A 27820-nucleotide genomic window follows, 5' to 3' on the forward strand; every position below is an offset into this window, starting at 1 on the left:
CGCCATCTACAGACACATTAGCATCATTTTTTCACGGTATTGTTATGTTAGATGCCCAAAATCCCCACGCCATATTTACAAAGTGGCGCCATGCATGCATGGCGCCACTTTGTAAACCATTGCGCCACATTATGCCTGCACCAGGCAAAATGTATGCAAGGGGGGCATTCCCCCATTAGGGGGAGTGAAAAAATGGTGCAAGGAAATCAAAGAGATTTCCTTGTACCATTTTTTTCAGCATTTTTAACGCCTGCTCAGAACAGGCGTTATAAAGGGGCATACCATTATTTATAATGGGCCCCTATGTACTCTGCAGGAGTAGCTCCATAATTTCGGCAAAACTGCTGCAGGGTATGTCAATAGCATAAAAATAAAATTATACCATTGTCCCCTACCCTGCGCTATGGTGCACCATATTTTAAATACAGTACACACATGGTGGCCATTGGGGGGCGGGAAAGGGCGCATGAAAAGTAGTGCTGCACTGTGCTCAGCGCCACTTTTCTTAAATATGCCCCTGTGTTTCATAAACCTTTGTATAATTTCACCTAATTTTCATGAAATATCACAAAATTTCTTGAAACGAAATTTTAATATTTCATATCGGCTTAAAAGACACCCTACCAGGACCAAGAGATATTTAATTAGCAGATGGTTCAACATAGGTTCCCATCATGTGAGGTGTTAGTGTTGTTTCAACTCCTGTCTTCAGTTTCATCCTAAAGTGAAGGAAAGCCTAAACAGTTCTGATGCTGGTGAGGGTGTTGTTCCAGACGTTGTTTATTCTGTTCAGCTCTTCACTGACTTCACCACCTGGTGACTCCTAACCATGATGGGCATGATCTGAATTAAGCGTTGCTCTCACTATACCCAGCTAAGATCATCAGCACTCAACCGTAAACGGAGGAGATTACCGTAGGAAATCTAACTGAAAAAACTACAACTAATCATTGAACAGTAAAATGTTTATATAGCACTGCCCCCAAGTAAGAATATCACCCCAAACAACATGTTTATATTAACTCATCCTAAACAGTCACATTGTTGACCAATAGTCATAGAATTTCTAGCAAGTCACAGAGATGTAATATATCATGAACCATTAGAAAATAGGCACGCAAAGTAGCACGCTGGAGTCATGACTGTAAAAAGTGAAATCGTTGTGTTCACCTGGAGTAACTGTGGGTATGCATGACGTCATGACTTCAGGGGAATTACAGAAACTTAAAACTTTGGAACTGCACTCATTGTGACTCGCTGTGTTTGTACTTCTAGGGAGATCTACATAAGCATGAAGGTTGCAATATTCGTTTGCCTTCTGTGTGTTGCTGTAGCTGTTCCAGTCCCAGTGCCGGTGAGTTCACAACAACGCTGTAACACTGTAAACCTACCACAACTTATGAAGTTTTTTAGAAATATCCATTATCTTCTGATGACTAACAGCAGCAATACACGAAGAGTCTTGTTATCTTTATAACTGACACAATATAATATCTAGCATTCAACCTTTATGAAGTCCTCCTCTTTGATCTGAGCTTTAGTTTTCTTTCTGTTGTAAGTAATTCAGGGAAACTTGGAGATATACCCAGGAGCAAAACGTGCTGTTTTTGCATTTTGTTCAGTGAAGAAATCTCCTGTGTTGTGTTCCATAATATTAACATTAACATTGTATTAACATTTGCTTGCCTATATAGGCAGCATGCTATGCCTTCTAGGGTGTGTTGTTAGAAGGGTGTTCGCTTTTCTTTTAATGTTATGTGAAAAATGATTCAATTTTTTGTGTGATTAGCACAGGGTGCAGTTATCAAGTTGTGAGTAGAAGATCTTTTCAGTGAAACCAAGGGGGGAAACATGGCGGCCGCTTGAGTTCAGCAGTCGGGAGCTCATTGTTCCGGACGACAAGCATAGGCATGATTTGATCATACCGCACACAAACTTCTCTTCTGGAGCAGAATTTTATGTATTTTCCCCCTGGTTTGGTGGGGCTGAAGACGATTTTGGCCAGTTGGAGATGCGCAGGACTGGCCTCTTGAGTTAAGGAATGTGGGCGGAGGCTGCCTGCAGTGTGCGTCGTGAGAGACGCTGCCTCATCTGTTGCAGCCCCTGTGGCCCGTGCGCTATTAGCATTCTCAGCATTCCATGCGGCGTCGCCTTGGCGAAAGGGAACCCCCTGGGTGCTGTAGGTTGTACCAAGCGGCCGGGGTGGAAGAGTGCTTTCACATGATGCCGGCAAAGCTGAAGGCTCGGGCAACTTCTAGAGGACCCCGCTTACATCTGTTCAGCTGCCATAAAGTGTGCTTGAAGGTAAAGGAGCCCCCTCAGGGCCGGTTATTGGAGATTCTTCCAAGTCAGGAAAGGGGGGATATTACAACAGCATTAAGAAATTGTTAGGGAGGGGGTTAACCAATACTAAAAAGGGGAGCTATTCTGTAACCCTACAGCCTTATATTAAACCAAGAAAGAGACAAAGCAATAAGGCAGGTTAACCTAGAGCTTAAATAAGGCCACCCTCTTGCTAGCTCAGTTATCAGAGGGGTGTATGCCTGCTTCATCGCTTTTACCTTTTTTGAAAAAATTCCCTAAAGGAGATACCAAAATGCAGACTCTACAAATATTGAAGAACCCCTCCTTTCTCCCTGTGACAAAGAGGTGGATCAAGATCAATCTGAGAAGCAGATAGAGGCCTCTGACCCCTCATTATCTGAATCACCAGTGGCTTCTTTACTTCCACAAGGTCTTGTAGTTCAGAACCTCTTGACCTCACTAACTAAAGAGATTAGATAACAATTTGAGGTGTCTGGGCATAATCAAGGGAAAATTAAGGAATCTTGTGAAGCATTAGAGAGCAAACTGAATGTGCTAACTGAGAGAATGGGTAGGTTGGAGGCGGTGGTTGCAGAACAAGAGAAATAATTACTCGCTAATATCCAGGACATTTCTCAACTGATATTTAAAGAAAAAGCTATCCAGGAGAAGATGGACTCACTGGAAAATAACTTGTGGAGGAACAATATTAGGTTGTTGAATGTTCCTGAAGGAGTGGAAGGCGACTATATTAAGGGCTATGTAATTTCCTTGATTAGAGAGTTTTTTCCATCTATGGCTCATTTAAAGCTGGAAGAGGACATCCAAAGAATTCACTGAGATCCCTTTATAAGGAAATCTGACAGGAAAGTGCCCAGGAAAATACTTATTAATTTTGGAACTTACTCCGTGAAGGAGAAAATCCTCTCTGAAGCTCTTAAGTGGGCAGTTTCTCTAAGGGGGATTGGTCTTTTTGGATACGATCGGATGTCTCTAAGGCTACATCAGTTAGACAGTGGGAACTGGGGAATTTTATGCAGGAGCTTAGATCTCTTGGTGCCACAGTTCAGATGAGGTTCCCGGCGTCTCTAAGGATTATGTGGAACAACATAATGCATAATATTAGGGACCCTGTTGAAGTTTGGGCTTCTTTCGAGAAGATTAAAGTATCACACTGATGGAAACTTTTTTAGAAAAAGTCGTCCGGAAGTGAGCTCAAATGGGGTAGTAATATGCACCCCGTTAAAATAGTAGGGGGGGTTCCCACGGGAGAGGGGGAGATCTTTGGGTGATTTTTGGTATTGGGTGGGGTTTTTTTAACACTAGGTGAGGGAGCATGGGAATACAAATTTAAAATGTATACACAAGTGTCCTCAGGAGTGTCACATGTGGTTTAGTTAAGGGTCTGACAGTGCATCTAGATTTGTTTTCTTTTCTCTCTCTTTCTATCATTTCGAAAAATGGCTAGTCATAAGATGGTCTTATTGAAGTTTGTCTCATGGAATGTTAATGGTCTGTGGGTCAAAGGGAGAAGGAGGACATTTTTGGAATTTCTAAGAGGGATAGATGAGGAGGTGATTTTTTTACAGGAGACCCACTTATTACAGTCAGAGTGGAATAATATCCCTAAGCATTTGAATTGGGTGGGTTTCAACCCAAGCCCTAATCAATCATGTGCTGTTAAAGGTGCGGCAATCCTTATCAAGAAATCTTTAAGGGCAGCTGTAGCAAAAGTAGTGGGCTTGCATGGGATTTGTTTTACAATAGTTGGATATTATGGACCCAACGTGGATGACTTAGCACCTTTTCAGGAACTGTACAGTCATTTATTGGTATCAAAACATCCAATTGTAATAGGAGGGGATTTTAACGTTTTGTTGGATCCTATGTTCGATATGTCTACTTCCAGACCGACGGTGAACTCCCCTAAAACTTGGTCTTGGATAAAACAAGCAATTGTAGACTTCGGCCTGGTAGAGATTTGGCTTTGGAAAGGAGGTGAGGGTCCAAGGTTTACGTTTCACAATAAAAAGTATGGCCACCGGTCTAGGATAGATTTTTTTTGGTACAGAATAATCTAGGTGATATGGTGAACTATGTAGGCTATGCTCTGGCTCATCTTTCGGACCACTCTGTGGTAAAGTGGCGTGTTTCTCTTAATATTCAGTCCTCTATCCCCAGGTGGACAGTTAACCAAGCTCTTTTTTTGGATGAACTGATAGTTGATGGTCTGAGGCAGGATACAAAAGAGTTTTTGGATATTAACTATGGTTCTACCACTTTACAGATGATGTGGGATGCATATAAAGCTTTTATTAGAGGAAGGCTTGTGGATTTGGCTACCTATAAATATAGGGAAGAGAGAAAACAGCTAAAGTGTTTAGAATCCCAGATAGCCTCCTTGCAGAAAGCAATTTAAAAAATTCATCATAATGAGGATAGTCAGTTAGCTACTTTGGAAACCCAATTAGAATCTGCTAAAACAGAGCTACATGTATTTCTTGAGAGGAAAAATAGAAGGAGATGGGACAGTAGTCGGTATGCTTACTATGAATATGGGAAGGCTGTAGTAGGCTTTTAGCATGGAAAATGAAAATGGACCGTGCTAGGAATTATGTTTCGTTAATTAAATCAGAGATTACCGGATCCTTGAGTATGGGAGACACTGAGATAGAGGAGGCTTTCACAGCCTTTTTCCAGAATCTTTGTACTGATGAGTTGAAGATTTCAGAAGAGGTGGCCATAGGCTTTTTGGAGGAGATTCATCTCCCCCATCTAGATGCAATTGATCAATTACTGATGGAGAGGAGGATAGATCAGGGGGAGGTGGAGGCAACGATACAAAATTTTAAAAATGGGAAGGCCCCTGGGCCGGATGGTTTGCCGAATAAATTGTACTGTTTGTTATGTGATGAGCTCATGCCAATTTTAGTGGAATTGTTTAACCTTCTTCTGCAGGAAGGTGTAGATATGCCAAAGTCCTGGGATGATGCCATAATTAGCCTCCTTCTAAAAGCCGGGAAAGACCCGGTACAATGCAGTTGATATCGACGTATCTCTTTGTTGAACTCAGATTACAAACTCTATACTTATGTTTTGTCTAAATGGCTTCAGGAACCGATTTGCACGTTGATTCATGAAGATCAGAAGGGTTTTATTAAGGGTACACAATTGCATGAACTTACCCATGATTTATTAGGTGCAGTAGATATGGCAATTCAAGGGGGGCTCCATTAACGGTTCTTACCTTCGATGCTGCTAAGGCTTTTGATCGGGTTAACTGGTCCTTCTTACAGTCTGTCATGGAGGTGTATAAGTTTGGGCCAAAATTTGTTAGAGCAATTCAGGCTATTCATAAATGCCCGACCGCTAGTATCTTGGTTAATGATAAGGTATCTCTGAGATTTAGGATTGGGCGAGAGACTTGTTAGGGCTGTCCATTGTACCCTCTCCTTTTTAATCTATATATTGAGCTGTTGGCTGCAACAATTACAGCTGATAGACAGATTCTCCCTTTCCAAAGTAAGGGCTGGGTAAAGAAGGTTGCCTTACATGCCGATGATCTCATAATCCATACCAGTGATTTGATTCAATCTCTTCCCATAATCACGCTGCTGTTAGAGGATTTTGGTAGGGTGTTGGGATACTCTGTGAACCCGGAGAAAACTGAGATTATGTGTTGGAATACTACTTACAATTGCCCCCTAGTTAAGCAACAGATTAGATATCTGGGGATTCAATTCACTTCTAGCCTAAAGGAAGTGGCTAAGGTTAACTTTAATAAAGCGTGCGCAGAAACTAGAAGACTGTTTAGAACCTGGGCCGGTCTCCCCCTGTCTCTCACAGGAAGAGTTAATATTCTTAAAATAATTATTCTCCCAAATTTTTCTTTTTTGTTCAATGCAATTCCATTAGAATTTAAGGGGTGTTGGTTTAAAAAGTTACAGGGGGGCTTGACTTTGTTTGAATGGTAATCTAAAGGGGTGCGTATTGCATGGCAAAAATGATTTAGGAAAAAAGAAAAAGGAGGGATTGCGGCTCCAGATTATTATAAATACTATCTTGCCTTTCATTTGAAGAATGTGCGGATTTTGTTACGTGATAGATCTGAGAATATGGTATTTTGGGACACAATGACTCTAGGAATTATCAAAGGCGGGTGAAACATTTTTGTATAAATTTGGTCATCCAAAATACTTCAAAAAGATTCATTTGAAGATACGTAAGGGTGCAGCCAGGGTCTGGTGGTTGGTTTGACAAGCATTAGAGATTACGTATTATAGTTTTTTGCCCCGGTCTGGGACTCACCTGGTACCCCTGATTGTCTTACAGATAAGTTGCCACTTCCGTTAAAGGTCAGGGGGTGGCAAGGTGGGGACAAATTATGAAGGGCTCCAAGTTGATCTCCTGGTCTAAATTTGAGGAATTAGTGGGATATAGGATTTCAAAGTTTAAATACTATCAGTTAGCCAGCTGGGTCACCACTATCCAAGAAGAGGATGCCGTGAAGAACATCTGGGAAGAGAAACTAGTTCAAGCTTCGGTTTATAAAGAGATTGCATTTTGGTACCAGGCGTTATTAGACGCATCGGATGGTGTGCTGCCTCTTCAGGTGAAGAAATGGGGAGAGGCCCTCCCAGCTTTAGATGTGTAAAACATGGGAAACTTCTTGCTCTATGCTTTGGTCTGCCACCAGCTCGGCTTCACTGAAGAAAAATCATTTGTTTACGCTGCATAGATTATATTGGTCCCCGGAGAAGCTGTTAGCCTTGGGGAAGTCAAAGAGAAATTGCCCACGCTGTGGTGAGGTAAAGGCAAATGATGTGCATATGTTTTGGAGCTGTTCTAAGCTTAGTAACTTTTGGGCTGCCGTAGAAAGAACACTTAAAGATGTCATAAGTTCAGAGGTGGAGGTAACTCTCTCCTTAATAATTTTTGGAGTAGCACATGGTTCAACATGGGACTCGAAGCTCTCTGGATGTTATAAGCAACTGCTGTTTTGGCTGATTCTTCTGGCTAGATGGCAAATCTTCCTGAGGTGGATTTTGTCATCATCCCCTTCAGCCTCCGGTTGGTCGGCATCTATAAACTATTACTGCAGTTTGGAGTATATGGGTCCCCTTAGCAAAAGAAATGATTATTGGGCTATCTGGGAAAATGCCCAGCAATGTGGTAATTTTTGTTTTGTATAGTCCAATGATTATAGTTCCCTTGTTTTCATGGGGTTATACACGCGAGTCTGGTTGGCTTAGGTATCAGGGTGGGGAGAGGAGAAGTTACATGTGCCCTTCAATGTCGACTGACCGAATTGGATGGGTTGTTTCCTTTTGGGCACATGTTGATGACCCTTGTTCGCCGATGCAGACTATTATGAGGACAATAAAAAAATAAAAGAAGATCTTTTCAGTGTGTTTGATGAAGAGGTGAGAAAGAACGTTCAGAGTTTATGATTTTCATCTAGCTGACATTTTTTTGCAACTCTGCAGTTCCCTTTATGGTAGTATTTCATAGCCCATGTCGCTGGCTACTGCACTAGGTTGTCAACTTTGAGTAGTTTGGTTTAACATTAATGGTCTTAAGTAGTCATTGTTGGCAGGGAAATTGTAGGTAGATCTGCTGGCATGGACATTGTTACTGTCATCCCATATATGACTGTTGTGAGATGTAAAGAAGTGATCATAATATCAGTCTAACTCAGACCTGTAGTGGTGAACTAGGATTATGTACTCTCCTTCACCAGCTATATGTGGAAGATTCCTACAGTTATTTTATGCCTGTTCAATTGATGGTGCTGTTTTATGGGCAGATACAGTACTGGGTAATAGACAAGGCTCGTAGCAGATATGCCTTATGTGAGTGAAGGAGGACTGGGAAAAAAAATGAGTTATGCCCGCTGTATGAACTCCAAATGGCAGCTTACTGAAGAGGGTTATGCTATTAGTGTTAGTGTGGGCCAGAAGGATTACAAACAAATTGGCACTAGTGTATATTAACCTGACATTGCTATATGTTAATTCTCCATAGCGTACGACAATATGGAAAATAGTGTGCTGGTTTGGCCCATCCATATTTGTGGGCTGCAAACTACGGATTGTATTTGAAGGTGTGAATAGCACTCCAGGCTCTATCCCAGCATTGTATGATGATATAGTTATTGTTGAAATAGCCATATTTCATACTGTGAAGTGTATATGCTCCTGAATGCTTTGAATCTTGGCTAGTAGTGAGCTCCAAAACTTGGCCATTTATAATGAGAAAACAGTGGCTCCTTTTTTAATCTTGGCTGGTAGTGAGCTCCAAAACTTGGCTGCTTATACTGAGAAAATAATGGCTCCTATTCATTTCTTATAGCAACGTGGAATAGTGGTCTGTGGTGCAAGCCTGGTGCTCAATGTCCTGTAGGTATAGCAATCCTTTTCCTTGTAAGGCTCTTTGGACAACGCAGAGTGAATGAACACTGTAGGTAACCAGAGGAGTGATTGCAGGACTAGGGGTTTGTATTTTCTACAGTGAAAGCAGAAAAATAATCTTGCAATAGCATTTTGCACTAGTTGTATTTTTCATATGCTGAAACTGGGTACGTCAAGATATAGGTTGTTGGGATAGTCAAGGTTAGAGATTATGACTATGAGGAGATGTTGCAGTTTTTGTGCTAGTGTCCAAGGTAATGAAAGGTGCTACATAGTGTTTTCCTTGTCTAGAGGTGTTCTTCATGATCTTATTGACATGTGATAGCACAAATAGGTCTGAACCCATGGCTAGTCTGTGGTTACTCCTAGGCTTCTTTCTTCTCTTGATAGTGTTGGAAGGACCTTTATTTCCCTGAGCTATATAGTGATAGGCTGATATTTTTTTCTATTGTCCACAGGCCACCATTCCTGTCTGTATGGTCTTCAGGGTTATGCAATGACTCAACCATGCACTTATGGTGCAAATGCAGTCAACAATTTTTGAATCATAAATGTCTTCTGGGTCATACAGTTTTAGAGCAATTTACTTGTCATCTTCATAGTTGTGACAGGTGAGGTTGACTGATTTAATCAGGCCTAGAAAAGGGGTTATGTAGATGTAGAATAATAGAAGAGGTATAGTGGGGTCTCGAGCGATGTCACAATGTTGAGTGTGAGAAGCTGATGTGAAATGTCATACGTATACCATGCTTTGCCTGTCACTGGGTTAAACACCAATCAATTTTAGAGCATTTCCATATATTCGGAGATGATGGAGTCTTTGTAATAGTGTATGTAGAGTACAGTGTCAAATGGCACTGATAGTTCTATTAGCAGTAGGGCAACCACTCTGTTCTTTTCAACTTTGTGCGTTAGGTCATTCTAAAGGCATAAGGTGGCTGACTCTACTCCTCAGCCTGGTTTGTTGTAACGTAGATATTTTCTTCATTATTTTTTTTAAGTTGAGAAAGCACTTCTTTTTAAAATATTTCTTCTATGAATGGGCCATTTGACATTGATGCATATTTTGTTGAGCCGATTGGGGCCGGGCTTTTCATTTTGAGGAGTCTTGACTTTGGAAAAGAATGAACTTAGCTCTATGGACTTTTTCAGTAAGATTCTAGCTACTTATCCTGAAAAATAGTGCAATGTATATCTTAAACTTTTTATGACTGAAGGCCTGCACACAATATTTTAAGAAAAGTGCAAAGATTGCACATTGCAAATGATCTTATCAACCTGAAGTCTCCAATAACATATATAACATTAAAGAAAATGTGCCTTAATATTATTTTGCTTAAAAAACGATATAATTGAACAATGACTTACACTGCTTTGTTTTTTGTTCCAATAAGATGGAAAAATATGGATGGGATTCAAGCTATGAGGTAATGCAAAACTTTCATATGCAACAAGAATTTTGTATGCTTTCGGCACTACACCATTTAGTGCATCAACATTATTTTAATATGCTGACAATTATATCTCTTTTAAAAAAGCTTTGTCCACTGCCCAAGATACATGGAACTACACAGAAGCACTCCAAATCTTTCAAATTCATGCCATTGTCTGTCAATGTAAAATGTGGTGTGCCCATGAATATTTTACATCTAAATATGCCATCAGAACCTTGCCAAATTGAATATCATCAATATAATGTGTATGTAGTGAGGACTGTGAGTAGGATGTTTTAAAAAAAAACTGTTTTCATCGATATAATGTTGTTTTACAAGAAATATAAAGTTTTATAATGTTGTTTCAATAAGAAAAGTCACAAATATGATGATATCATGAAACTCATCTGTATATGAATGACTGCTGTTTTCAACTTTCAAAAACTCAAAGACTGACTTTGCCTTATCCAAACCTTGCACCTACCTGAATCTCACCCGAAGCAAGACTGAATTCATCCTCTTTGCCTTTAACAGCAAAGAAGAAGCCTAAATATGACTCATCAAGTTGAACGTAGATGGCTTCAACGCCCATTTTACATTGAGTACTACATAGCCCTCAATGCAATATCTCTTTCAAGGAACTCATTGTAAAGAAAAGTAAATCAATGCACCCTGGTGTCAGTTTACCTTTCTGAGAAATGTTAAGCTTTTCCTCCATAAAAATGGATTCAGTCATGCCATGAAATAACTTGTCTTCACTCACAGAAATCGATCATCTATCTGTTGTATGGACTCCTGTCCACCACACTGCATCTCTGCCCATTTTACTCACAGAAGGGAAGGGTGTTCCACAGGCCCCAGCATGTCTCATCTAACACCTGGAGAAATTTGACCTCACTAACTCGACAATAATATAACTTAACTGGCTCTCCCTCCAAGTCTGCATTAGCCTCAAAACAAACTGCATAATATTCAAAGCCACCCGAAAGGCCATCCATTGCCTATTTGGTTAAGGAAATACCACTGTTGAACTACGTCTCATCGGATTCAGCACAGAGCCAGGATGAAGACATGATACTGAAAAAAGGGGAAAAACAGAAAACAGGTCTACTCCGTTTCTTTTGCTCAGATGAGAAAGAATATTAGTTTGACCATCAAAACAACTCAGGCCATCTATAGCTCAGGAAAGATTTTAAGACTCACTACTAAAAGAATATTTCTCCTTGACTCAATAAAACTACCCCAACCTGAATATTGGAAGTGCTTCCATTCTCTTTGTACAACAGTCTGCTCGGTGTAGCCAGGTTTGAAATGCATAAATGCTTGAGCTTACAGTTTAATCCTGTCAGGAGTGGAAAAAAGGCATACAAAACACATATAGAACAATTCAAAACAGCTAAAAATATAAAGAAGAACGTAATATTCAGAAAAAGAAAATTGTATAAATATTAACAATGCACCTTTGGATCTTCACAAGATGATCTGAAAACAATGCTAGTGGGATTCAATACATTCAACAGGCCAGAGAGAATTCAAGTTAGGAATTGAGATTTCAGAATTGTGATTCTTTGCAAATCGTAGTTAGGAAATTGCAGTTTCAAATGTATGTAACTCCATTAACTTTCTTTTACGATTCCCAGTGGGTCGCAAATACACCTACCTCATTAATATTAATGAGGTAGGTTGCAATTTGCGACCCACTGGGAATTGCTAAAATCACAAGGATTGTGGCTGCTGGGGTCAGCAGAACATCATGTCTGTGATTGCTTTTAAATAAAGCAATCTTTTTGTTTTTAAGCCCAGCCTGTTTTCCTTAAAGGAAAAATGAATACTTTTAAAAAGAAAAATTCAGTTTCATTTTTTAAGAGAAGGTAGTGGTTCGTGGGACCACTACCTGCTCTCAAAAAACATGTTTGCATGAGTTCATAAAGGGGAAGGGGTCCGTTGGGGACCCCTTCCTCTTTGTGAATGCGTTAGCACCAAGTTAAAATTGGAGTTAAAACGCAAATGTTTTGTGATCACATTCCAGTCGCAAAACATTTGTACATAGGACTGCGAGTCTCTATTAGTAAGGGATGCCCCTAACACACCACTTCCTAATACCCAATCGCATACCCATTTTGTGATTCGGTAATAGGTTACAAAATGCCAATTTGGGGTCTTGTACATGGGAAAATGTTTTTTTTTTTGGTCACAAACTTGCACACCAGCTATAAGTGAGTTGTACTATGGACCCTATTCACATAATCGGTCCATTTGCAACCAAAAAAAAGCTATGTAAATGTGGTCCATAGTGTTGGGCCTAAAATAAAAGTATATTTTAGGAGGGGGCATCATTAAAGTTAATAGGAAGTCAGAAAACATCTGAAAAAGGGTAATAGGGGAGTGTGTTATTTTTTTTTTAATGTATGAGGCAGACTAATGCTTTGAAAAGCTGCAAATAGATATTAGAAGATATATGCTTATTTACGGATGTAGAAAAAGTGCTACACACCAGAATCCACTTTAGGGGTTTCTTTGCATAGTGCATCTGTAACAAATGTCCTAGATACACTCCTGGATACACTTATCTTTGAAGGGAGGCAGCAGGGAGTCCAGCAGCAGGAAGGCGGTCACAAGGTGCTATTGCAGCCTGCTGCCCCACTGCATGTTGACTGAAGGGGCACAGGCACAGAGGGATGTTTGGAGGGTCACTAGAGAGAGGTCCCAGATCGAAAAAGGTTAGAGGCAGCATCGGGCTTCCAGCTACAGAATAAGGCACACAGAGGGTCGCACAAGTTGCAGAGGCCCACAAAGCAGCAAAAAAGTCATGCAACTCTAAGTAAGACAGTTCTCCAGATCCCATTTGGAGCAGTGATAACGTGTCTATCCCTATGCAATACCAAATACCTACTTCAAGGATGACAGAGAGGGCAACAATAGCAGACCTGTCCAATTTGGTGTAGTATAGTCCAACAGGGGAGACTATACAATTCCACCTTTGCAGTCCCACCTGGACAATGTGATCCAGGTACGACGTCACCATGATGCATATTCCTGAGCAGTGCGATCCTCTACAGAATCGGTGTGGGCTGTGGTACCACAATGTAACCGATGTTGAGGTGCAGTTCTCAAGGCCAGGGAGCAGTTCTCAGAGCTTTCGGTATGGTGCAGTGTGGGGCAGAGGGGAGGGCATGGAGTGTCAGGTTCTTGTGTAGGGTACAAGACAGGACTTGGGTTTCCCAGTTCTGTGCTGCAGGGGCAGCGCTTGTGGTGCCCACTTCAGTGCTGGCCACTATGTGTCAGAAAGCAGGGATCATGCTGCACAGTACTCCACAGGCCAAGGAAGTTGCCTTGATGAACTCCTCTGTCAAAGCATTCCTAGCTAACAGGATAGGGGATTACCAGCCGGGCCCGCTGATTCACCCTGCCCATGGATCCACAGACAGTGTGCTAGCCTCAGACTTCCCCTGGGTGATGCTGTCACCATTCCAGATTATCCTCCAGGAGCCTGTGTTCCCCTCAGAACCCTATGGTTTCCTCTCCTCCTTTCCTGTCATGTCCTGTAGACTTCTCTAAGAAACTTTCAGCTCCTCTTAGGAAAGGTACAAATCTGGGTCTGAAATCTCTGCCCGAGCTGCCAATCAAGGCTGCTGGACAGTTAACTCTTCCTCCTTTGTGGCAGAACAGCTTGGAGCAGCTAAAGCCGTGGGGGGGGGGGTCAAATAAAGCATTCAAGAGTGCATTGCATTGGCTGAAAAGGCACATTTTTGTTGACAAAGAGGATTTGTCTGAATTCCACACTGGGTCGCATAAGTCAGAAGGACACTTTGAAGAGGACCAGAAAAAAAATCACACAATGGTCGATTCCAAGGGGTGGGTGCCAGGATGTGGTGCTTGGAGGAGTTTTTGCCGAACTCCACACTGGAAGCAGAGTGTGAAGTGGGCAAAACTCTGTGAACTGTGCCTGCAGAGTGGAGTTTACTGCCAACCACAAGTAAGAAACCCATGTCGTTTTAGACCTACCCAAGTATATGGTTCAGAGGCTTAATATCTTCTAAGTACCAAATGAACAAGGAATGCCTCTTTGAGGTCCACCTACATGTAAAAGGCAGAGATGGATTAGAGTTACTCAGGACTCAAACATCTTTGCTAGGTTTAATTTAATGCATGCAGAAAAAGGAAAGACATGACGTCTGCATCTCCTTATGTGACCTCTTTCAACTACAACACTATAGGAATCTGGGTAAATGTTTAAGAGGGATGAAACCCTACTCAAGCAGCAAGCACAATCATTAGCAGGATGAAGTCACAAGCAGACTCAAATTAACCTGTGCTCAGCCCTATAGTAGCTTGGTACAGAGCAATCAGGCATAACTTGGAGGCAATGTGTAAAGTATTTGTGCACACTTCAAACAGCTGCAATGTGACAACACAACACAAGTCGGATCCCACATTAAATTAGAAACATAGAATATATTTTATTAAATAAATCAAGACCAAAATTACAAAAATCCAAACTGTAGGACCAGAGATATGCAAATGTAAAGAGTTCAGTGAAAATATTACCAAAAAGCACAAGGCGCCAACTGTGAATATCTGGTCATGCCAGACCAGAACAAAATCACAAGTTTAGGCTGACCTCAATAGAATGCTGGCTGGCTACAGGTACCAAGTTTGGCCTGCTGAACAAGAGTACCTTAAATGCTGGTGGCAGAGGACTGAGAGGTCCCAGGTTGTGGATGTGTCATGAAGCTGAGGCGATATGGGTTCTGGGAAACTGATTTGTTGTGCAGCATCGGTTCTGGGGAGCTGAAAGTCTGTGATTTGAAGTCCTTCAGCATCATCAAATAGAGGATGTGCAATGTGAAGTCCTGCATCAAGGGTGCATTATGCATGGACTGGTTTGGAAGAAACTAGAGGGTTGCATTGCAGAGTCCTGTGTTGTCATCAAGGATGCCTTTGACAAGGGGCTTGCAATATGATGGCCTGCATTGGGGATGTGTCACACAGTGGTGGTCTCGAAGAGGGTGCGGGCTGCGAGGGTGATGTGAAGTCCTGGTGCCGGGAAAGTCCACACAGCAGAGGTGATACATTCGTTCTCCTGGGGGTTGCACCGCTTAGCAGAGGAGATGCATCAGATATGCTGCATTCTTCCAGAGGATTTCTTTTGAAGTGCACAGGTTTCGTGCCTTTCCTGCCCTGGCTCCAAATTAACTACGGGGGTATGCAGCCCTCTTTGTTAAGGCAGGACATGCCCTTTTCGGCTGTAATTGAGGATGTACCCAGCTCTATGCCCCATCCTGAAAGTGATGGCTCATCCAGGCATTCCTAAGCTCTGAATTATGTGTGGCTGTCTGAGAAGATTACGCAAGGGCAAATTGTCAACTAATTCTAGTAATGTGACCCAGAGATAGGTTTCAGACACTGAATGACTAAGGCAAGAAAGTGCCAACTTTCTAATAGTGCCATTTTCAAAACTGTATTTTGAAATCTGTCTTTACCATAAAAGCGGATTTCTCATTACAATTCCAAAGATACCAAACATGACTTACTTACCTGTTCATATTTGGGACTCATTATTATTAGATGTAATAGATAATCCCGATTTTATATTAAGGAAGAGGTAGGCCCTACACTAATGAAAAACTGAAAAATGAATGTATGTGTTTTTCACTGTCAGCATATGTAAAACTTATAAGTACACATCCTGCTTTTTACATAAATTGCACCTTGCTCTGTGGGCTTCTTAGACCTACCCTATGGGTGGCTTATATGCATTAAAAGGGAAAGTTTGGCCTGGCAGAATGTGTTTTTGTTGCATAGTTGAAATGACAGTTCATCACTGAACACACAGGCTGCAATGGCAGACCTGAGACATGTTTAAAGGGTAACTTAAGGAATGGCACAATCGGTGTTGCAGACCCCCGGGTAGCATTACATTTACAGGCCCAGGGCACATGTAGTAACACTTTACTAGGGGCCTATAAGTAAATTAAATGTGCCAATTGGGGATAAGCCAATCTTACCATGTTTTTTGGAGTGAGCATGTGCGTGTAGCAGTGGTTAGCAGTGGTAAAGTTGCAAAGCTTAAAGGCCAACAAAAGTTAGATCAGAAAAATATGGAGGATAGAGGCAAAATGTTTGGCGGAGCACTACCTTTAGGCTGACAGGTCTAATAAACACCAATAAAATGCTTACATTCCTTAATGCAGTGGCCAAACTCAATATGTCATACATGGCAACTACAGTCAGCATTTGGATGATGCTTGTGTTGAATGACACTCACAGCAAGCAAAGGTTGAGGTGTGCTAAACCTAGTATCTCTTTCAGTGTAGATTACTTGAGCTGTATATGTTAGATGTAACAAGACAGAACTGACAAAAAAGGAGAGAACGTTTTGTTGTGGACCTCTGCAAGGTGTTCATTCAGACAACAATCCATGAAACTAGTTAGAAACCATATGTCTTCCATCTAAAGGCACTGATGTCTGAGTAGAAAAATCTTCAACAGTGACAAATTAAAAACAGCAGTGAGCAGTGTGCAGTACCAGCATGTGAGTAACATAACGTGCGTATTTGTAAATTATATGTTCACCCTTTAGGGAATCTTAGCCCTAAATAACAGACACTTTCGGTATCTCACTCAATGGCACTTATTTTATCAACATAAGAAGTATGAAAAGCTGACTGAAGCTACCAAGATTTAAGCCATAGACCATGATTTCCCTTGGGTCTGATTCACAAGTATTGCTCTTGTATCACAAAATGCAATTCACACACCTACAACAGGAGACTTTCGCCTCTTTAATCTTTTCTGTGCTTACTTTTCCTAACTCTCCACACAGGTAGGTATAATTTTTGTACTACATTTGGGAGGGACAAAGGGGAGTAACTGCAACATAGTGAAAACATATTAAATAGGAGGGACTTGGAGAAATGTAAGGGGCAGGTTGATAGGGACATATTAATGCAAAGCAGTAAAGAGCTGTATGTGGATGTAGGAGTAGATCTACACATAAGTAAATATACACATGTATATATATCTTTGTGAATCAAGCTCCATGTGTCTCCGAAAATGGAACAAAAAGAAACACAACCCACAGCAATCATAGTAGTGAGTAAGGTCACCACGTTCTCAATCTGTGACTATACATTATGACCATGATGCAGCATAGTCGTTTTAAAAGGAACTGTAAAATACCCCCATGTTGTAGAGCAAAAGAAAGGCACCATAACTAAATATAGACCTAGGAATAAATACACACATTTAGCTACAGAGCCGCCTGCCTTTCCAAAAGAGAAACAGCAAGAATTTGTAAGGACTGACTGGGTTTCCTACTTCCAAGGAAAAATATTCACCCTTTAAAAAGAAAGTTCTAAAAGGAGGAAGTGGGTGGAGGTGGTAAAGCGTGATGCATCAGAATCACCATACCAAAATAGAAGCACACTGTTGCTGTCATTCTCTCAATACAGCAAGCAGGGTGCATTATGGAGGCTCCTTTAGCCTCTGTGGTGCAGAGGGCCCTGCTGCTTCAGTGGGTCCCATTTAACCGAAAACCAATGAATGTTTGTGAGATATGAGGGCCCCTCATCACTTTCTGCACTTTTTTGGGTTACGCTGCTGACAGCGTGATCTGATGCAATCTGTCACCCTGTATTCAGAAGACACTTGTGCTAAATTTTGTCTTTAATTGAAGCTAATGAAATAAGCTTGTACCACAGGTGGGGCTAGGGTCATTATTAATATGTTTATTTCCGACAACAAGCATACTATGGGAGACGCTTAAGTCTAACAAATCTTTTAATACCTAATATCTTTTCTGTGCAGGGGTTCTATCCAAATGGACTGTATAAGGTAAGAATTGTGGTGATATTCAAAATTTGAGTTGAATCAGAAACAGCATACTTGAAAATGTCTCGCTGTCGACATTTTGGCCCACATTTATACTTTTTGACGCCAACCAGTGCCGGCGCTGGTTGGCGTAAATTTTTTTACCGCTGGCTCATGCCATTCTTACGCAAAATGCGGGTGCCTTTTTTAAGGAATGATGTTAGCTGCAGACTGGTCAGAGTAAAAAAAAATGACTCAAACCAGGCAGCGCCGGCGTGGGAGAAAATGGGGGTTGTGCATCAAAAAATGACTCAAACCAGGCAGCGCCGGCGTGGGAGAAAATGGGGGTTGTGCATCAAAAAATGGTGCAAGTCAGGTTTCAGGCAAAAATCGTGCCTCAACCGGACTTGTGCCATTTTTTGACGCACAACCCCCACTGAAATTTCTCCTGTCTTAGCCTAGACAGGAGCCATGCCCCCTTGCCCCATGGTCATGCCCAGGGGACTTCTGTCTCCTGGGCATGGTCATTGGGCACAGTGGCATATAGGGGGGCCCAAATTAGGCCCCCATGGCAGTTTATTTTTTTTATTTTTAAATACTTATTTCAACTTACCTGGGATGGGTCCCCCCATCCATGGGTGCCCTCCTGGGGTGGGCGAGGGTGGCAGGGGGTGTCCCTGGGGGCAGGGAAGGGCACCTCTGGGCTCCTTCCATGGTCAGAGACCATGGAAGTGAGCCCACAGGTCCCTTAACGCCTGCCCTCACCCAGGCATTAAAAAATAGCACACATCAGGCTGTGCGCCGTTTTCTAAGGCCCACCCCCTCCTGTGCGTCAAAATGACGCAGGAGTATAAATAAGGCGCATAGGCCTTAAAGTCATTTTTTGGGCTGGAACGCCTACCTTGCATATCATTAACACAAGGCAGTTTCCCGCATCCAAAAAATGATGCACATGGAGGAATTTTGACATCCGCGCGCTCGGGTGTCAAAGTTTAAATATGGTGCAGGGTTTGCGCCAAATGTGCATCAAAATCTTTGATGCATATTTGGTGCAAACAGAGTATAAATATGCCCCTTTGTGTATGAACTCTCTGAATGTGATTGAAACGTACCACAAATGTCTTCCATTATCTACACCTGCTTTGAGGCAAACTTACATTCATAATGTAATCACATCACCGTATGACACATGCAGTCAGCATGCAAGTCATTCCTGGTCAAGAAGGGAGTATAATTCGAGCTCTTTTACATATCACCCAGACCTTTTTATGGTCTGACTCCTAGTTACTGCACCACATTTTTCCTGTTGTACCAGCTTCTCAAGCACAGGTAATTGCCCTCCACAAATTTCCTGTCAGCACCCACTTACAAGCTCTAATGCTTTGGCGGATTACACTGCTATGCATAAGCCTTAATTCTTTTGAATTCATTTTGCCTTTAAATTTGTCAGTGTATGTTTTGCTAAAAAACTAAGGGCCAGATTTACAAGGCCCTAGCGCCTCCTTGTGCCTTACCAGTGTATTTTGGTTTACGCTAATGTAGCTCAAAGATGCAATTTTTGCTGTGCCATATTTAGAAAGTGGCAGAATGGATGCATTGCGCCACTTTGCGACCCCTTGCACCACATTATGCCTGCGACAGGCATAATGTATGCAATGGGGGGCGTTCCAGCGTTAGGAGGCCCGCAAAAATGGTGCAGTGAAATCTACAGGATTTCACTGCATCATTTTTGGCATAATTTTTATCACCTGCTCAAAGCAGGCGTTAAAGTGATGCACCCATTTTAATCAATGGGCCGCCTTCCACTTTGCTGCACTAGCGTAAAAAACATTTATGCTAGTGCAGCAAAGCACTACAATAGCATATAAAATGTTTATGCTATTGGCATAATGTGTGCCATGGTGCACCATATTGTAAATGAGACGCACCCATGGTGTCGTTAGGTGGGGCGGGGGGCAGAAAAAGTGGCACATCAGAGCTGATGCACCATTTTTGCATAAATCTGGATCACATCTAGAAAAAGAAACCATTTTTAATAAGACTCAAAAAAATCTTCTTTGCATTCCAGAATTGAGGGATGGTTTCACAAGAAAGTGGTGCAGCGGGGGGGGCTGTGTCAAAATTGGCAGCATCATGCTGTGTCACTTCAGAAATGCAGGGAGGCACTGTATTTCCAAAAATACAGTGCAACTTGTGTTTCCCCTAGAGCTGGCACTAAATTTAGCTGCCTAGCCCCAACACAGGCACCCTGGCACCATAGTGCCAGGATTCCTTGCATTGCAGGTAATGATTGTTTGTATGCCGGAAATTGTACCTTCCTGCATATAAACAATCAATAATAGCGATTTGTCTCTCCTATGTGTACTGCAGAATGCACCACACATAGAAGTAGCAAATTGTCATTATTTAATGATTGTTTATGTGCAGAAAGGGACACATTCCTACGCATCAACAGTAATTAATGACCTTTTGCCCTTTCTATGTGTACTGCAGAATGCAGCACACACAGAAAAAGCAAAAACAAGGAGAAATAAAAAGTATTTCTCATCATTGAGCCATGCAAACGGAGCCTCACGTTAACGTTTCCTTGTAAATATGGGGCAGTGTCAAAAAGCAATGGGTGTTGCATGGGTATGCCCACTGCAACACCCATTGCATGCCCCCCTGCTGCAGAAATCTGTGTCGGTGGTGCCCATATTTACAAGGCAACATTAAGCCACGCAAAGGGGCTTAACGCTACCTTGTAAATATGGGGAAGGGCACAGCGTCACCAGAGCGTCACAAAAAGTGACACTGCGGTGGCGCTAGGGGCTTTTGAATATCCCCCCAAGCACCTTGCACATCTTCCTAAAAAGAATTGCATTTCAGTGCCAATGCTGATGGGTGAATACTTTACTGTGCCTAAGCTTTTTGTTTTCGTTTATTGTCCTTCTTAGGTCTCTACTACAGACAGCTACAGCAGTCAGTAGGCAGACTTCTTGTTCCCACTATACACAGAGTAGGCTTTAGGCCAGTCCCTTTTTCATGAATAGATGGCTAAATTCTCTATCTCAGTTGTGTGCTCCTGATTCCAGGAGGGTTGCAGTCCCACGAAGTTTCGATTGGATGACTTGTATCTTTCCACTGCTGATATTTTTCTTTTTGTTTTTCTCCAATGAATTTGTGATTTAGCTCTACTAAATGAAGTGCATGCCTCGCTCCTTCTTCTCTTTCGTTTTTCGTTGTGCTTTCCCCCTCCAACCCATCCCCCTCCCCCTATTTCACCGTCCTCAAGTTTCCTCCTGAGACTGGATATTCCCTTTTCCCTGTTGTGGCACAGCATCTCTCATTCGTTCTCTTTGCACCCCCCCCCCCCCCCCGCCCCCCGACCCCGAAACGCCCCACCCCCAACAACAAACACACACTTTCTTCGACTGTTAAGACAGTTACTTCCTTTCATTCATTTTTGCCTACTGGCTTTCTCCTCTCTGTACTGTGCAGCTCTCGTAAGACTAGGGGTATCGTTCAGAACGATACCTGTAATGAGCTTCACTCTAGTGCACAGCGAGACGCTATCAGATTTCCTAGGTTTAAGCCCCAGGTGCTGGTGCGTTCTACGACAGAGCATGGCCTAGCAGGATAAGGCACTATGCTACGGATCCAGCATCGTTAGAATCGTACTCTTTTTAAAAACGCTACGCTATACAAATTCGTGTAACTATTATTTTTGTGTAATTGTGTAAATTTGTAGTGTGTTCTATCACTTATTGTGTCTGAAAATATGGCAGGTGAGGGTTCATTTCTCTTAAAATTGAGCAGGTTTTGGTGGTTTTTCTCTTGTTAACAAATTAATTAAAATGCAGCGCCCTCTATTGACTGTGAGTGATAGACATCATTCACAGCTGCTTTCTCCCCTGGGAAAAACAAATAGTAAAAGCAGCTCTACGGGTAACAACGTAACTGTTTATTTCGTTCCGCACCTCCGAACCGTTTCATATAATTTACAGCACCCACATAGCACACATACATAATTGAATGCGCATCTCTTTCTGTTGACGCAAGACTGAGAGGGAAATTCATCTGTTTTATTGATCGTTTTTTTCACTGAAGTACATTTTTTAAGTTGCTTCTTTCATTCATTGTAGCTTTGTTTCAGGAAGCTGCACGTTTCAACAATGAGTTTAAATTTCCTATAAACAGTTCTGAAAAAAATACATAATTCATTAGAAAAAAGTAATAAAACAGATTGATTTTCTCTAAATTGTGTGACATATATAAGTGTTTCAGTGAACCAACAGAAAGAGATGCAAGCTGTTGGACCTGGCGCTTTTTGCAGGGTCACCCCCAAACATTTTGCTGCCTTCCTCCTATTTTTTCTGACCAGTTTTTGTTGGCTGTAGGACTCTAGGCACTTTACCACTGCTAACCAGTGCTTAAGTGCATATGCTCTCTGTGTAATTGGCTTTTCCATGATTGGAATATTTGATGTACTAGTAAGTCCCTAGGAAAGTGCACTAGAGGTGCACAGAGCCTGTAAATCAAATGCTAATAGTGGGCCTGCAGCACTGGTTGTGTAACCCACATGAGTAGCCCTGTAAACATGGCTCAGACCTGCCACTGCAGTTTTAACCTGCCAATGAGACCTGGCAAGTGCACCCACTAGCAAGGCCCAAACCATCCCTTTTTATTAATGTAAGGCACCTCTAAGGTTGGCCCTAGGTAGCACCCATGGGAAGGGTGCAGTGTTTGTTAAAGGTTGGACATGTACTGATGTGTTTTACATGTTTTAACAGTGAAATACTGACAAAATCGATGTTCACTGTTGCAAGGCATACCTCTCTCATAGCTTAACATGGGGGCTGCCTATAAATATCTTTTAAGTGTAGTTTCCCTTTGGGATCAGACAAAGATGTGGAGTTTGGGGTCTCTGAACTCACAATTTAAAAATACATCTTTTGGAAAAGATGGTCTTTAAATTGTCTATTTGAAAATGCCACTTTTAGAAAGTGGTCATTTTCTTGCTTAAACCAATCTGTGACTCTTCCTGCTTGTGTATTCCCTGTCTGGGTCAGATTGATGGTTGGGCTGTTTGTGAATCCCCTCTAGACAGTGATACAAAGGGAGCCATGGTGTAGCCTGCATATCCTGATGGGCCATGTGGGCTGGGGTGGAGGGAGGAGTGGTCACTTACACCTGAATGGGTTGTGCCTGCCCTCCCACAATGCAGTCTCCAACCCCCTGGTGCGAGTCTGGACACAGGCCTGGGCAAGGCAGGATCTTTTGAACAACAGAGACTTTCCTTTGAAGTTTGACTACTTTAAATGCAGAAAGGGGTATAAGTGGTGGACCCAAAACCCCAGAATTTTAGATTACTTCTGGAATCATGAGGAACCTCTGCCAAGGAGAAGATCTGGAGGTGGAGTACTGCCCCCTTGCCTATGACTGTGCTTTGCTGGGTTCGCCTGCAGCTGCTGCTTCTGCCTTAAAGAGAACACATACTGGGCTTTGTGGTATATTACTGCTTGTGAAGAATCTCCAAGGGCTTGGAATGACCTTCACTCCTGTTTTGAAGTACCAGGGCCATCAAAGACTTCCTCTGCCAGGACCTGGACTTTCTGGCTAGCCTCCTGCCCTGCCAAGTGGCATGCTATCCAGTCCCTGAGCCCTTGAAAGATGAAGCAGGCATTCTGCACACACATAGAAAGAGCAAAAAACCATTAATTATTGTTTATATGCAGGAAGGTATCCCTCCCTGTACATAAACAATCATTCACTGCAACATAGACACCATTGCACTATGGTGGAAGGGTGCTTGCATTGGTGTTGGGTAGCTAATTTTAGTGCCAACGCTAGGGAAAACACAGGGTTGAGCCATATTGTAGTAAATATAGCACATCCCTGAATATCTGAAATGACGCAGCATGGCACTGCAACATTTGCCGCAGAGCTGCTCCACTTCTTTGTACATGAGGTCCTCTGATTGGTAAATCATGGGCCTCATTTACAAGAGCATTGCACCACCAGAACATCACTTTTTCTGAATTTCCATTGCTGCAACGCCCTGCACCATATTTACAAAGCAGAGTTAAGCCACTTTTGTGGCTTAATGCTGCCTTGTAAATAAGGGGCGTGCAATGGGTGTTGCTATGGACGTTCTACCGCAAAACCCATTGCATTTCGATGCTGCCCCAGACTTTTGAGAAATCGTAAACCTGAGGCAGCACTAAAAACAAATGCCTCCCCAGGGGTTGCATTAGAGTGGTTCAACGAGGAAAAATACTTTTATTTCTCATTGTTCTTGCATTTTTGTATGTGCCCTGCAGTTTGCAGCACACATAAAAAGAGCAAAATGCCATTAATGATTGTGAATGTGCAGGAAGGTGTCCCTTCCTGCACATACACAATCATTAAATAATGGTGATTTGCTACTTATATGTGTGCTGCATTCTGCAGCACACATAAAAGTAACAAATCACCATTATTGATTGTTTATGTGCAGGAAGGAAGACCTTCCTGCACATACATAATAATTCCCTGCAATGCAGGCACCCTTGCTCTTTGGTGCAAGGGTATGCCTGCGTTGGTGCTAGGTACCCAATTTTAGCACCAGCGTTAGAGAACACACAGAGGTGCACTGCAGTGTAGTAAATACCGCACATCCCTGTGTTTCTGAAATGAAGCAGCACAGCAAAATTTCATCTTATTGGCACCAACCCCAGCACAAGGTGCCAAAGTGAGGGTTCATGACACCCTTATCTATGAGGGCGTCACAAATTTTGGTGGCTGGAAAATGGGTTCATTTTGAAGGGAATCTTCCTTTTTCCCACTGCCATCATATTTGCTTTGCCAAGGAATGCCTTTTGTGACTTTATAAATTCAGCTTAATTTAAATTTTGACCGTAATTTCACTCAACGATGCACACTGCCAATTTAATAATGTAGCTTAGTTTAAGTGGCGAATACCATATTTGTTAAGTAAGCTAGAGAAAATTCTAGGCTACCCCTTTAATGTTTATCATCTCATGCAGCCCTTCCTGTCATTAATTAACCTGAACTTCAATACACCAATATATAAACTAAATGAGCATTACATCATGTTATCCACACATTAATATTTAGCATAAAGTCGTAAAGTTGGAGACTTTTAAGATACTTTTATCATTGTTCTCTAAAACCAACTCCTATGGACCCTAAGAAGAAATACAGACTTGTAGAGTTGTCAACCATTTTGACCTACCAGATTAAAGCTCCTCCCGTCCTCTCTACTGCAAAAAAGCTTAGCGAAGCCAGTGCACATGCCACAAACCAAAGTTACTAAATATAGGGCCGTATTTATACGGCCCTAGAGCCAGAGGAGCTTCACTTTTTTTTATGCTTCTGTGGCTCTAAACACAGAGCCGTATTTACAAGGTGGCGTTAAGCCACTTTTTGTGGCTTAACGCCACTCTCTAAATATGGCCCCTTCCCACGCAGCACTGTGCGTGGAAGGTACGTGCAATGGGTGATGCTGTGGGCGTGCCACAGCAACACCCATTGCATTTTGACACTGCCTCAGATTTATGTAATCACGTAAACCTGAGTCAGCTCCAAAATCTAACGCCACCCCCAGGGGTCGTGTTAGCAGGGCGCAACATGGAGGAATACTTTTATTTTTTTTGCATTCTTCCACACGCATAGAAAAAGCAAAATGCCAGAAATTATTGTTTATGTGGGGGAAGGTGTCCCACACACAAGACAACCACAGTGGAGAAATAAACTAAAAGGGTCACCCAAACATATCTAGAATATTCAAACAGCCAGAGTGTAAAAAAGATGTTAATTTGGCCTGAATCATGGTCATGATTATAATGATAATAGATTATTCAAACATATATAATCCCTATATAAACCATTATCCAATATTACAAAGAAGGCCTTTAAAACAAAACTTCTCTCTGCTGTAAAACAAACATTCTAGCCATGCGGAAGCTTAAGAGACAATGAATGCTGGGAAGTGTTAATATTTTGTGATCCCCACAAACCCAGTGTGAGGACCCAGAGAAGATGTCGACAGAAAGAGCACATTGTTATGGACTTTTTGGTGGTGGCCCCCTTGTCCTAGGACCACCACAGGCTGAGCTATGAGTAAATCATGTTTTTAAAAGTAATGCCTTGCAAAGCACTATGGGGCAAGTTTCCGCGCCACAAATATTTTAGTATGTTGATATGACCGCAATACTTAGAACAGCCCCTAGAGAACACCTCAATGAAATTAGCATTTATAATAAACATAGTCATGTGACTATGTAGTTAGCCTGTAGAGAAGATACCCACACAAATAGAAAATGGCAATGAATAATGCAGTTTATTGCCATCAAATGACCACTAAGTTTAGGCAGAAATGTGGATTCAAGTATTTTTTTAATGTTTTGGGCAATATGCTTACAATTAAAATAACAGTTGCATGAACTTACCAAGACTATGGTAACAGCTTTGTCAATGTTTGTTATTATATGAATGTAATTGCTATGGCGCTTTAGTTAAAAAAATGTAATTGTGCTCTTTGAGTCGCAGCACATATCTCCAGGTGGACACTTTGGAGTGCCCAGGGGCACACTGTCTGTCAAAGCGTTTGCAAATCCGTCAGGGTGGGTGAATGGGACACTGGCCAGTTATGTTCAGTTACCTTCCTCTGGAGCGAAACAATTTTAGATCTTACATTGTATGTGATGGAACATATACTCCCCATTGTATTATGATCTTCAATTTAGTTCTAATGAAAAAAATCCGAAGGGAACATGGAGGTGCAGTTAACATAAACTGATGTTTATGCAGGGAACAATAACACATGAATGATTGGCATTGAAGGATTACAGGTTGGTCTAAGTAAGCCATTATCAAAGTGACACTATTTTCACTCTGAGTTTCCAAATTTGTGTTTGAAATTGCAATAGCTTCGTTTTTGTAAAAAATAATGGGGAAAGAAATGTCTGTAAAATTATGGAATACTTGTTTGACAAATCCCTGAACTGATGATCTATCCAATTAAATGCAATAGTGAAAATTAAGTTTGAGATGTATTTCTTATGAACATAAGAAACAAGCTTAATGACTAGTTATATGAAATATGAAAAAGATGGTACACAACTTAATCATCACACTTTTCCATTCTTTCTACAGGGCTATCCTCCATATGCACCTTATGGGGTAAGACAAGTTGAAAATAATTAAGAAATTCTACTTTATTAAATAGAAAGTTTTTATTTTATGTATTCTTTTTATAGCTGTTAGATCTATGTATCATAAAGAAAAAATTAAAACCATAAAGCTATAAAGATATCTTTCCCCCCATGGAGTCAACTCTGATGTGTGCTGGTTGATATGTGTTATGACCTGAATAAGATTTACTGTCCCATTTAATTGGACAATTAAGGTATTTGCAACATACTGGGTGAACTTAAATAAAGATGCATGTACCAGTTTTAAATTTCACTTCCTAAGTTACATTAGTTTATGTTCTCTGTGGATCTTTCTAGTTGTACAGCCTTATCAAACATCTCTATTCAAATAAACACCCCAAAAAACTGACGTAATCAAAGTCAAACAACCAAAATGGACATAAGGATTAATTTCATCCTTAAATAGTGGTAAATGCGGAAGTTACAATTAATGCAATTTTGCTTAATTCTTCCAATTTTTTGCCTAATTTCATAAATAAATGTATGCAAATTTCTCACATGACACTAGGTTTGAACTGTAAACCCCAATGTCCTCCTTTTCAAATAAGGTCAGCAGTTGTGGTGAGCTTGGATTAGGGACTCAGAGCTGGTTGCTTTTCAATACCTCCAAACACCAAGCTCAATTAGGACTGTACTGTTCCATATTGTAGTGCAGGAAGGGAAA

General features: G+C 41.5%; 1 long non-coding RNA gene across 1 annotated transcript in view; it reads left to right on the forward strand.

The window, feature by feature from the left end:
• Nucleotides 1–27820, forward strand: part of LOC138285771 (uncharacterized) — a 95964-nt gene that overhangs the window by 15233 nt on the left and 52911 nt on the right. The window contains exons 2-5 of the long non-coding RNA XR_011201646.1: nucleotides 1276–1354; nucleotides 10109–10141; nucleotides 17957–17983; nucleotides 27098–27124. This is a non-coding gene — a long non-coding RNA (uncharacterized lncRNA). The remainder of the gene's footprint in view (nucleotides 1–1275; nucleotides 1355–10108; nucleotides 10142–17956; nucleotides 17984–27097; nucleotides 27125–27820) is intronic.

The sequence above is a fragment of the Pleurodeles waltl genome, chromosome 1_1 (genome assembly GCF_031143425.1).
Source record: "Pleurodeles waltl isolate 20211129_DDA chromosome 1_1, aPleWal1.hap1.20221129, whole genome shotgun sequence".
Lineage (NCBI taxonomy): Eukaryota > Metazoa > Chordata > Amphibia > Caudata > Salamandridae > Pleurodeles > Pleurodeles waltl.